Source organism: Phyllostomus hastatus, unplaced genomic scaffold, assembly GCF_019186645.2.
Source record: "Phyllostomus hastatus isolate PE091 unplaced genomic scaffold, TTU_PhHast_1.1 phas_contig_283, whole genome shotgun sequence".
Taxonomy (NCBI): domain Eukaryota; kingdom Metazoa; phylum Chordata; class Mammalia; order Chiroptera; family Phyllostomidae; genus Phyllostomus; species Phyllostomus hastatus.
Genome location: NW_025333833.1, coordinates 10,059,488 through 10,072,319, shown reverse-complemented (window position 1 = coordinate 10,072,319; position 12,832 = coordinate 10,059,488).

Genomic DNA, 12,832 nt, shown 5'->3' with positions numbered 1-12,832 from the left:
TCCCAAAGGCCTAGGCCAGAAAGCTGTCGAAGGGGAGAGTGGCGTCTGCTCACCTGAGGTCCCTCGTGGCAACACCACATCCAAAACGGGTAAGAAATCTCGGGTCAGGAGCGTTCGCTCCTCTAGCACGTGCGTGTGGCACCCTCACCGAGGACCGGGCACTGTGCCTGGTGCCGGAGGGAACCCAGCCTCTCAGACCCGCTCCCTGCTCTCAGAGAACCTGGCGGGGAGGCGGGCACAGCTGGAGTCGCTTCACAAACGTGTGACAGCAAGCTGAAGTGAGCGCCAGGTGGGAAGAGGACCGGGGGCAACCGGACAGTGCAGGAGGACCCAGTCTCACCTGGCTGGGCCCGTGAAGACTTCTCCAGACACGGGCTGGGTGAGTGAGGGGCAGCTCGTCAGGCGAGGCGCCCACAGTGTGAAGGGCCAAGTGCTCCCAGGGCAGGCACGGCGTGTGCCACGGCCCCGGGGAGGGAGGGGACGCCGAGTGTCAAGGAGCTTTAGGGTGGCCGGCCCTGCTGAAACCTGGAACCACAGGGATGGAATTCAGGGGAAACACCATGTGTTTTACTTTTAACTGAGAGTTTTGTGTTCCGTGTCGCCTCGGCGCAGAGCGGTTACAGCTGGGCATTGGCTCTGTATCCAAAAGTGGGAGGGGCACGTGTGTGGGTCCTCTCAGTGTTGGTGCTTGGGGACGGTTCACTCGTGACTGGTCCCCACCCCCAGCTACCGCACAGCCTCGTCACCAAAGTTAAGGTCCCAGGCAAACCCTCAGCAGGGCTCCCAGAGAAAATGTGCAGAAAAAAATATATAAACTTGGCTCTAAAAAGACCATGCAGTTATAAAAGGCCCCGTTCAGATTGCCTACTGTCGTGGAGGCCTCAATCCCATAAACATCTCTTCAGAAAAAAGAAATGGTTAAAAGGAAGAAATCGTGGGCAAGTGGGTTAAAGGAAGACCAAAGGTAAAGGGTCTTCCAAGGGCCCAGAAGACAGTGAGGGGGCCTGAGTGCAAACTCCGGGGGAACCGGGCTGGCTGAAGTTCAGACTTTGAACTTGGGAGTGCCACACCCCAGGCTGGGGTCTGCCACTGGGGGCGCCTCCCTCTCTGAAGGCCCTGCCTCCCTGCCCCAGACTCTGAGGCCCACCGGCTCCGGAGAACTGTCCCCGCCGCCTAGATTCCAGCTTCCTCCAGCCCGACTGCCCCTGCTTTCCCGGCTCCAGCCACCTCGCCCCTCTCCCAGGCTCCAGGGCTTCTCAAAGGCTCTTCCCCGTCCCAGAGCACCCCTTTTCCCCTTCCTCCCCCTTCCTCCTAGCTCATCGTCCTCCTCTCAGGAGACCTTCCCTGACCCTTGGGCAGGGGCAGCCCCCCACTCTGTGCCCCCCCCCACCCGGCATCCTACTCATCACCTCCTCGTAATACAATCAGGACCTTCGGTTGTTATCACCTCTTCCCTCTCAGACTGCGAGCCCCCCCAGAGCAGCACCCACTCCTGCATGACCCCCCAGTCTGCCTGGTGCCCAGCACAGTGCCGGACACCGAGTAGGGCTCAACCACTATTTCCTGAAAGAACGAGCAATCCACCTGCAGCACCAGGGTTTTTAGGTTTGTCAAAGCTGGGGGTCTGGGTTTGGTTTGTTCACAGCTACATCCCTAAGCTCCTAGAACATGTATTTGTTGCATGAATGAATGAATGAATGAATGGCCGACCTTCTGAGCCAGAGGAGCAACTGAGATGCCTCCACTTTACAAGTGGAAAACCAGAGGCCCAGAGAACCCTGCCTACGGCTGCGCAGCTCCAACAGCCGGGCTGGGCTCCCCGTGCCAACGAGTGGCATCTTCCGTGCGGCTCTGCCTGTCCCAGTTTGGGGAGGAAAACATACGCAGCTGCCGACTCTTTCCAGAGGCAGCTGCCCGCAGTATCTGCGGATACACGAATGCATGTGCTTGTTTATTCCCTGCCCTGCTCTCCAAAGCGCTGGAGGCGGGTCGCCACTGCAGCTCATATTAGCGCTGTGTTTTTCCAAACTCAGGGACAAACCGTGAAGGGAAAACATCCTGTTCCAAAGGAGCCTCGGGCAGGAGCAGCCTCCCCGGCCAGGGCAGAAGGGCTCTGCAGAGAGTGTCCTCTGGGAGCCGAGCCCAAATCAGTGGCTAAGAGGAGCGGGGCCGAGGGGCAAGACTTCGGTTTTGCTGAAGGATTGGGTGCCATGTCTCAAGGAGCTGAATCTGCAAAACTCTCGCATCAGAACAGTGTCACGTGCAATAAAAATCTGGCTTCAGGACCATAAATGGTGACGAGGCTGACAGTCAAACCCATCAAGGGATGTCACAGTCATCGAGCCAAGTCTCCTTCTCCTCCTTACCTGCCAGGGGCAGCAGAGGGCACCTTGAGGAACCGCAGCCACGGCGGCCACAATAAAATACCGCATATTTCTATACAAAACTTAACTTTCTCATGCCATTTCAGCCACACTCTCTGATCTCTCTGAACCTCCTGCTCGTCGGAAGCAGAGGCTCAAAAAGTTAGGTGATGTCCCAAGTTCACGGGGCAGGTGAGCAGCTGCAGCCAGCTCTTGGTTCTACCACCTCCCACCCATGGGCAGCTGTGATAAGGGCTGAGACAGGGGCTCACTGTGGGAAGGACATTTAACCCCTGCAGGACACAAGGCCACTGTATATGTGAATGCCCCCGTGGCACTAACTGTGACCCTGCCAGATGAATCAGTCCCCCTAGAGAGTTTTTGCTGGTGATCAGTTCTCACCACGACAGACACCGCCGGCCAGTTTCATAATCTGGAAACCTCCAGTCATCCTCAACACCTCCCTTTCCCTCAGCTCCTAAATCCGGTCCATCACTAAGTCTCCCTGACCTAAATCAGATCCGCATGCCCTGTCTCCCTCCGCCTCGGTCCAAGCGATTGAGTTTTGCTTCAGATAATTCCAGTAATTTCCTACTATTCCCCTCCTGTCCCTCTAGCTGCCTTTAATCCACCTTCCGCACGGCGGCCAGGGCAAGCACTCAAAGATGCGAACTTGGACAGGCCACTCCCCTGCTGAAAACGCTGCCATAGCTCCCAGTACCCGTTAACATGGCCAGTGAGGCCCAGCATGATCTGGCCCCTGCCTGCCTTCCTTGCCTCTCCACGACCACCCCGCCCCTTCCCTCTCCGACCTCCAGACGCACGGACCTCCTCCCTGCTCCTTGCGGACACTGCGCTCTCCCACCTCACGGTCACCACGTGCCCCGTTCCCCCGTCCCTGTCCCCCACCTGCCGCTGCCAAACAGGCGCCCAGGTGTCCGTCAGAGCACAGCTCAAACACCATGTTCCAGGGGAGCCAGCCCCCCTCACCCCCACAGCCGAGTCGGAGCCCCCTGACGGACACTGCCACAGGTAGGACTGTGCGTTTGGCTTTCACGACACCTATCTCAGTGAAACGAAATAATACTCTGACAATGGCCCGTGTGCATTCATTTGCTACTTCATTCCCACCAACAGAAACACCACCTAGCCCATGATCAGAACGCAACAGATGTCCACTGGGGGGAAAACCCCTGAGTGAATGAAGCATGGACATAGCAGATGGGGAAACTGAGTTTCGTTGGGATGGAGGACCTCGACGAGGGGTGTGAAATCTGCCCGGATCAGGTGGCCCATGGGAATCACCCAACCTCTGGGGATGGACATGGGGAGTAGCCGCTCCTGAAATAGAGGGAAAGGTTTCTGTTCCGTGGGACTGAAGGTTGGGGGAAGGACACCCCAAAACACACACAACATCAGACCCAGGGGTGCGAAGGGCAGGAAGGAGAGGGCCTGGATCGCCATCCCTTCGCCACCTCCCACCTGGTTAAGGGTGGGCAGGCCACAGAAGAGCTGTAAATGGGTGCATTCAAGAAAGGAAGCCGGCAGCTTTGGGCTCAGAGTGGCATGAAGGAGGGGACAGGCGGGGTGGCGACTGCACCCTGAGTGTAGAGTCGGTAAAGCTCCCTAAAGCGTCACCTCGTTAAGCATGTGCTAAGGACACACACTATGTTCCTAGCTGAATGTCTGGATGAAAACGTAGTCCTTGACCTCATGGAGCTCAGAGTCTGGAGAGGAAACAGCTCTATAAACTTCATTGCACGTTCATGGTTACGTGCTAGAACAAAGGTACGTCCAAGGGAGCCCAGAGGAAGGACAGCTGGCCTCTGGGGCAAGCTGGGGAAGGGGCTGCTCCGAGACAGTGCACTGACGTCTGCAAGCTCCCACCGCAGCCTGGGGTAGCTCTGACATCCTGCAGTGACACACGGAAACAAAACACCCAGAAGAGCAATGACTGTCCCCAAGGTGGCCCTTCAAGTGACCCAACCAAACCCAGAAGATTCTGGTGCCTCCTCTTCGCATCCAGGGAGGTAAAGGAGAGGTGAGCCTGCCACTCAGGAGGAAAAACCGAGGACGGAGGTCAGAGGACAGCACGTCGGAGGACATGAAGCCCGCTGGTCCGGAGGTTGCCAGCCCACACGTTCCATTGGGTTGGATGGTGTCCACCAAGTTCATGTTCACCATCAACCTCAGAACGTGACCTTATTTGGAAACAGGATCTGTGCAGAGGTAACAAGGTGTGGTCATCCTGGATTAGAGTGGGCCCAATCCAATGATGGGTGGTGCCCTTACTAAAAACCACATGGGCGCGCAGGGCGAAGGCGGCCACGGAATGACTGCCGGAGGCAGATGGCAGCGATGCCTCTACAAGTCAGGAAGTGCCGGGCATTGCCGGCAACCACCAGGAGCTAGGAAGAGGCAAGGTTGGATTCTCTCCCAGAGTTTGCAGAGAGAGCACGGCCCTGCCAGCCCCTGGATGTCAGACTTCTGGCCCCCAGAACTGTTAGAGAATACACTTCTGCTGTTCTAAGCCACTCGGTCTCTAGGGATTTGCTGTGGCAGCCCTAAGAAACTGACCCACGTGCCCAGAGGAGCAGACGCAGAGGCTGCTGAGTGAGCCGGCCTGGCGTCAGTGTCCGCTGCAGAGTGTGGCCCCCGAAACGGCAGCAGTTACTGAGCTCCAGCTGGTTGCAGCCAAGAGGCAGTGACGTTACCAAATATGCCCATTTTTCTAGGAATTCGTACTTTTACATGAAACCTCTGGCTTTTTCATGTTAGCTCAAATGGTTTTTCCATTTGTTTTGTTCTTTATTTTCTCCTTTCTTCAACCCTTGGTGGCCAGGTAAGGCAAGACCGTTTTTCAGAGACCCGTAAGACAAGGTGATTTATGTCTCACAAGGTGGCAGCCAAAGCCGGAGCCGGAACCCTCACCGCCATCCACCATGCTGCACCCCTCCGTCCGCCACACCCCGGGGCCTTCTCTGCCCTGGAGAAGCAGGTGTCCAATCCCTCGCTCAGGAGACACACTGCTGATGGAAGGGGTCAACTTCTGGGCTGGGGGGAATAGGCACAGAAAAAAAACTATCCTCTGTCTCCTGGCAGCCCTGCCTGGGGCCCAGTGGCTCCTGCAGGCCTGGGTTCCCAGAAGAAGCTGCCTGGGTTGACAGCAGAGAAGTCTCAGCCACAGAGAGAGACAGTGCTGGGTCAGTGCCTGGACAGGCATGGGACAGGGGGACAGGCGGGGCACGCTACCAGTGTAGGACGCAATGCAAGGAGCCTCACCTGGCGGCCCCCGTGAGTGTTCAGTGGCAGGCGGTTCCCCCAGGCTCTGGGGCAGACTGGCTAGGAAGGGACAGCCTGTGCTCAGCGGGGAGCCCAGAGCCTGCTCAGGCAGCGTCAGCCAGCTACTACAGGACACGGAGTGCGGCCGAAAAACAGTGCTAGCGAGATGCCAGGGTAGGCAGGCCTAGGAGCACATCAGAAGCGGGGTGCCCACCCTCCCCAGAATGCTATGCCTGCTTGGCCAGATTTTTTGCTTTTCCTGTATTTGTTCCAAGAGCTCTTGGAAACGAGGAGAGAGGCCTGTTCAGTTCTTTGGACGGTGCCTGGTGTGGAACTAAATGTCAACAGCCCCTGCAAGATGCTCCTTTGTGCCAAGGAAGAGACCTCACACCGTCGCACGCTACGCAGCGTCTCCTCTTGCCTGACAGGGATGCTGCCTGGGAGAACGGAGAAAGTGAAGACAGAATGTTTTCTTGTCTTCTGACAAGATGCAAGGAACCTTTGCTAAAAGCTTTTCCTGATGATCAGAAATTAAATTTGCAACACGGCTCAGCTCTGGCGAGCTCATTATGTCACTTAGTTAATAGCCACCCCCACCCCCACCCCCCATCACTGGTCTTCTCAGAGCCGTGCAGCCAGGCGCAAGGCAGAGGTGGACAGAGCACCGTCTGGGGCTCCCACCCGGACCTCTGGCTAGTGGAGATGCCCTCATGCCAGGTGGCCCGGTGAGACCCCCAAACACACACACATGCACTTAGGCACGCACAGACACACTGCCTCTCAGCTGCTATCAAAGGCAGAGCACTGGGGTAGGTCCAGAAAGACAGCCGCTGCTGCGTTAAGACAGGAGTGATTTGCAGAGCAGGCCTCGCTGAGCCCTCATCCCCTGGCATCTGCTATTTGCCCTGCTATTTGCATAAGTAAATGGCAGCTCATTAAGAACACATTAGCAGCTCTGTAACCATGTAAGGAAACGACCCGGTGAACCCTGAGCCACGGGAGAGTGCTCTAATTCAGCGGTGCGGCCTCAGAGGCACGAAGCAGAGTCTGTCATGTGCCGTCTGTCTGTCCAGCCAGAAGAGGAAAAAAGAGGCCATTATGGAAACACAGCAGAGACTTAGTAAACATTTGTAGAAGCATAAATGATGGTAGGCCAGGTTTGCACAGGGCACATCGTACTAAAAGTAGAGAAGTGTTTGCATCACACCAGTTTGGGGAGGCATTTTTTCTCCCGTGCCCGGCCACCCACGAAAGCTCACGGACAGTGGTCACAAATCAAAGTCACGCATCCAATCTCCTGTTAGCTTTTGCAACTCTTGCCATCTGACGGCTCTGATTCAGGCTGTCACAGAAGGGGCCCAGGATTCTGGACTTTTAACTGCCTCTTGGGATATGGAAGCAAGCGTGTGAGCTGCCCAGGGTGGGCTCTCTGACAGCCCGGCAGTCGTCTGAGCCCTGCTGGGAGTGGCCTGTCACCAGGCATGTGGTCCTCTGCTCACGACCTGAAGTCCACACCACCCTCCCACCGGGCACAGGGGTTGGACTCAATGGCCTGGCCTGGAGGTCCTCAACCGGCGGAGATGCTGCAGGTCAGAATCCAGGGACACTCACAGCAAAGCACCCTCGTTGCTCCCGTCCCACACGTGCAGACCCAGGGGAGCGCTGCCTAGGAAGCACAGGCTGCAGCCTGCGAACAGCAGGGGCGTGACCCCATTCTCTGCCTGGGCACGTGTCCCCACAGCTGGAAGGGAGGCAGTGCAGCGGCAAACCACAGGGCCAGCCAATCCTGGGCTGCCCCACGCCCAGGCTGGCGGTGACCCTGGGAGGCCCCCTCCCTCCGCCCTGCGCAGCCACTCAGAAAAGCGAGGCGACAGGCCTGAGAGTGTTTTGTCCCTGACCCCAGTGCCCTCAGAAGCCACCAGGGCTCTATTGTTCTGGATAGCCTGCCGGGAGAGAGCAAGCTAAGATGTCTGCTGCAGGCAGCTAAGCTGGCCCTGCGTCTGCCAGGAAAGCAGCTGCCCTCCTCCTCTTCGCACGGGCCCTGCCTTGCCCCTGCAAACCAGGTCACCGTGGGGGTTCTCAAGTGCCCGCCCTCCTCACCCCGGGCAGCGCCTGCCCGAGGATCCAGCGCCTGAACCCCGCTGGGGCGTGACACGCAGGCAGGCGGAGGCTCTGGGCGCCCTGCAAGCGCCAGCGGTGGGGTATTTTTAGCCCAGAGCCCTCTGGAAAGGCAGCTTGTTGTGAATCCTCCTCTGTCAGCGCTGCCTTCTTCCCTGGCCCGGAGCAGCGGGCGTTGCCTTGGTAACCCACAGTGGGGAGCCACTGTTTGGGGGTACCTGTAACCCACACACAGGTACCAGGCAAAGGGATTCCGGGCACCCTCGCCATCAGGCCCCAGCCTCCAGCCCCCGTGCGGGTTCCCAGGAAGTGGGGCGCCCCAGGCTCGGGAGCCCAGGAAACCCGGTCGGACTGCGCAGTGGCCTCCGCGGGAGACCCCGAGGCTGTGGGCTTTCAAAGGTGTCTGAGCCAGCGTTTGAACAGCCCACAGCGCCGCTGCGGCTCAGGTCTTTAAATTTTCATGGCATCTCTGCTTGCTGAAGATGGGCTCCTCGGCCCGTGGGGAGGTTAATTATTCATGTGCGGGGATTCTGCAGGGAAGCGGAGGTCAGACGGGGCGGTGGGGGTGCGGCGCCTGGGGGTGGGGGGTGGCAGGGAGTCCACGCCCGCCTCCTCCTGGCTCTCGCTCCTTGAAAACGGCTGCTGTGAAGAGCCAAGGGTCGCTCTGAGGCCCAGAATTTCTGGGCCGTGGTGGTTGCTGCGGCTTATGTTGCTCCTTCACTTTGAATCAGGCGCTTGTTGAAGTCGGGCCCTAAAGCTCCAATTCCTTCTCTGCACTGAGCGTCCCACCCCCGGAAAGTGGGGAACTTGCAGTGATGGCCGCGGGGCTGCTCTGAACTCCTCACGGACGCGAGTTGCCCCGCAGCTGCGTGGTTCCCTCCACCCAGAGCAGAGGCAGTGAATCCTCCAGGAGCCACGCGGGTGTGGACTGAGCTGTCCCACTGCCTGAAGAGGAAGTCGACAGCACCCCCACTTGACCAGTCGCACCCTGTGATGGAGGTGGATTGCTTGGGGTCTGAGGACACAGAAGGCACTAACAGGACGCAGCCCGGAGTCTCCAGTAACCGCGCTGATTCTGTTTATTACTCCGCAGTGGAAACGGCTCCATCGGACCTTTTTCGTGGTTATACACCTGACACCTGGTTACAAGGCACGTTCGGCAACACAGAAATGGGTTGGGGACTGTGTCAGGATGACCTGCCATCTAGCCGCACCGCTGCCTGCTTTCGACGACCGCACCCCGCACACTGTTACACACACGTGTGCAATTGCACACAGACGGAGCTGCATTCGGCACACACACCGCAGCTTGCTTTCTTCCCCTTTGCCACAGGGTGTTTGTGAATTATCCCGCCATTTCCTCGCCCACCCTCCCTGCGGGTGCCGGTGTTCAGAGCCTGTCATTGAGACAGGCTCAGCTGCGAGCAAGTTCCCCGCTCACGTCCGCTCTGAAGGTGTCCTCCTCTCCCGCTCCTGGGAACTATCTCCCCGCCCTCCCAGAGCAGGGGCCAAACACGATGTCAGTCTCTCTCCCACATCACAGGGGGGCTGACCCCGTCACAACCTAAGTCACCCCTCTGCCAGGACGCGTCCAACAGCTCCCATTCTCGCATCGAGACAGAGACAAAGGCTTAGAAGTGACTCACAGGGCCCCACAGGACCCTCCCCCCCGTGTCACCTGCAGCCAGGGTCTGTCTGCACCCTCTGCTCTTGCCCCACCGGCCTCCCCTGCCCCAGGGCCTTTGCACTTGCCCTTTCCTCGGCCGGACCCAGTCATCCCCTCGACACCCCCAAGGCTCCTTCCCCCGAGGCTTTCAGCCCCTCATTGTACTGTCGCCCTCTCTGTAAGCCGCTCCGCTGAGATCGTACAGCCTTCCCTCCGACATTCCTCCCCTGTCCCTTTTCACCCCACACACCTATCCCCGGCCGACACGCCATATGTTTGACTTACTTATGATCTGCATCTCCCCACCGGGAGGTAGACCCAGTGATGACAGAGTCTTGGTTCTGTCTGTGCGCTGCAGTATGTCCAGCGCCCAGACAGCAGCTGCCACAGGTGAGTGAGTGCTCAACAGGTATCTGCAGAGCGAGAGCATCGTGCGATCATCAGCATTAATCAGGGGCCTCGATAATCAGCGAGTGCTTGCCGGGTAGTTGTGAGTTCCTTCCACAGCTACACATTCAAGGTCAAATCGTTCCGTGAGCCTGGCTGTTCACAAGAACAGGCCCGTGACTTATTCCTGCCCCGTGCTCTCCGCTCCTCGCCAGCTGAGTTCATGGTCCGGATGCTCCACGTGGGCCCCGCGTGGAGTCTGGGGAGGCCCCTGCCTCTGAGTCCTCAGAAGGGTCCCTTCATTGAGCCCCACCGCAGGCACATCCTTCCATGGGTGCGGTTTCCGTGGAGGCCAAGTTTTCCGCTCAGCCTCGGCGGTGGGCCGCGGGCTGGTGGTCCCCCGCGATGGGCTGCTGACAGCACTGCAGCCACGGCAGCTCACTCCATCCCCTCCTGCTCCCGGCTGGGGAGAGCGGTCCAGGGACATCGGCCCCCTCCTAGGGCCCCAGGGAGGCGCCCGCAGCAGACATCTCAGGCCCGAGTTCGGCCGGTTGGTCTTACATTCTGGTTTGTGTCTTTCCCGTGGATGATGATGAAATATGGACTGCCTTTTAAAAGCGTATTGTCTGGATCATAGCTGCAAGGCAAACGAGCTTCTTTTCAATTGCAATCTTTAGTGCACCTGTGCAAAGTGTCAGGATGGGTGCCCCTGCCCCTGCTTGGAGACCTTTTGACATCGGGCCAGAGAGTCTGTCTACGGAAAGACACACACACACACACACACACTCACAGCCCAGATGGCCAGAGACTGAGTGCCAAGCTCCCTCTGGCAAAGGCCGTCTGCCTCCACGCCTCACCACGTCCAGGATCAGAAGCACAAGAGACTAGAAATTTCCAAATGCTGCCCTTGGCCCCGCTGTTGGAACACTCTCTAGGAACTCACACATATTCCAGTCGCCATCAGGGCCAGTCCAACCCCACGCTCTCCCCTGCGCCGCCTCCCTGGAGGAGGAAGAGCCAGCCCCCTCCCAGAGCCTTCCACCCTCTTCTCCCGGGGAGAAGCAGCCCAGACTCGCCAGCCTCGAGCTCAGGAAGGGAAGGAGACTAGGCCGCCCCACTGTGCCCGAGTGCCCGCCCACTCACAGGCAGATGGCTCCTCCCTCACAGGAGGCCGGTGGCCGAGGTGGACGCCAGCCCTCGGTCAATTCAACGTCGGGAGCACGATCTCTGGCCACGGTGCAGCACAATCACATTTTTAAAAGTGAAAATATCACCAACGTAGAAGAAATGTGAAGATGGAAACACTAGTAAAATCTGTAGTTCTACCGGTTACAGAGTTGTTTTCAACGCAACTGTGTCTCTTTCCACTTCACCGAGTTGTGTGAACTCCAGGCTAGAGATTACACAGAAAACAGCTCATTTAACCTCACGGGCGGTCTGCAGGTGCATATTACAGGGTACGCCAGCACACTGGTGAGCAAACTGATGTTCAGAGAGGTTAGAAGCCAATAATAGGTAAGCAGTACCCCTATAACTATTTGCAGTGCATTGATCTTGGATGAATGGATGGATGGATGGATGGGCGGATGGATAGATGAGTGGACAGAGGAAGAGAATGTAATTAAACCACCTAACTTCCCAGTTAGCTAAACCAATGACCTAGGGGGGCTTTTTAGAGGAATGGATTAGACTGACCAGTAACTAGCATTTCAACAGTTAAGAAAAAGGAAGGGGAGTCCGGAGGAGGAGGAACTGTCATCAGAGCCTGTGCTCTGGAGCCAGACTGCCTAGGTTCAAATCGCAGACCCTCCATTTCCTAGCTGGATAGCCTTGGGCGAGTTATTTAATCCCACTGTGCCTCCGTTTCCTCCTCTGTAAAATGGGGATACAATAGCTTATAAGGCTGATGTGAGAATGAAGGGAGTTACATAAGTGATACGTAAAGCTTGCAGGACCGCCTGGCGCCCAGCGAGCGCTCAGTGAACGTTGCCAGCACAGTCCTCCTCCTGCAGGAGGAAACGAAAGCCCAGGGTGGGGGTAACGTTCGTTCTGTATTCACTCCTGTTGTGCCACTTCCAGTGTTGATTGTCGGCTGTGCTTTCTTTTATCCAGTCGAGGTGCTGCAAGAATATCTCAGCCAACTCTTGCTGAACAATCGTCAATAGCAGTGAAAGTCTAGACTTTAAACAAGACCCACATTTTTCAGCTGCAGTTGTGCTCCCTCACCCATGATTTTGCTTTCCACCATTTCAGTTACCCACCCACGGTTCAAAAATATTAAGTGGAAAATTCCAGAAATGAACAAGTCATAAGCTTTACAATGTGCGCTGTTCTGAGTCGTGGAATGCTGCGTCATCACGTTTTGCCCCACCAGGCTGGGAATCACCCCTTTGCCCAGGATGGCCACGCTGGAGACGCCACCCACCCACCAGGCGCTCAGTCGCCACCGCCCGTATCAGCCTGGCCGCCGCAGTACCGTAGTGCGTGTGTTCCAGTGACCCTTACGTTACTCCATCATGACCCCGAAGGGCAAGAGTAGTGACGCTAGCACTTCAGGCAGGCCAAAGAGAAGCCCTAATGTGCTTCCTTTCATTAAAAATGTGGTGAAACTAGGCAGAGACTTGCTTCATCAGACACCAGCACACACACCACTCGCTGCCACGGGCGTTCGCAGAGATCCCACAGCCACCAAAAACACGGTGGCTCTGCATTGTTTTTGAACTGCTGGAAATACTCGTTGGGTGAATGAGTGTTAGCGATTATCATATTACTCAAGACCATGATAAATCCCTGAACTCAAGGACACTATTTCTTCTGAAGCACTTCTTAAAACTGGTCTGAAATCCCACATCCGAAACCCTTGGAGCTCGAGGCACTTCAGAATTTTAGAATTTCCAAGTTTTTGAGAGATTAGAGTGCAGATTCTTTGTGCTGTGTAATTCCCGCCGAAGGCCAGGGCTGGCTAGCACCCCCAGCTCAACAGCCCGCCAGCTCGGCCGAGACCTGTGCATGAGCA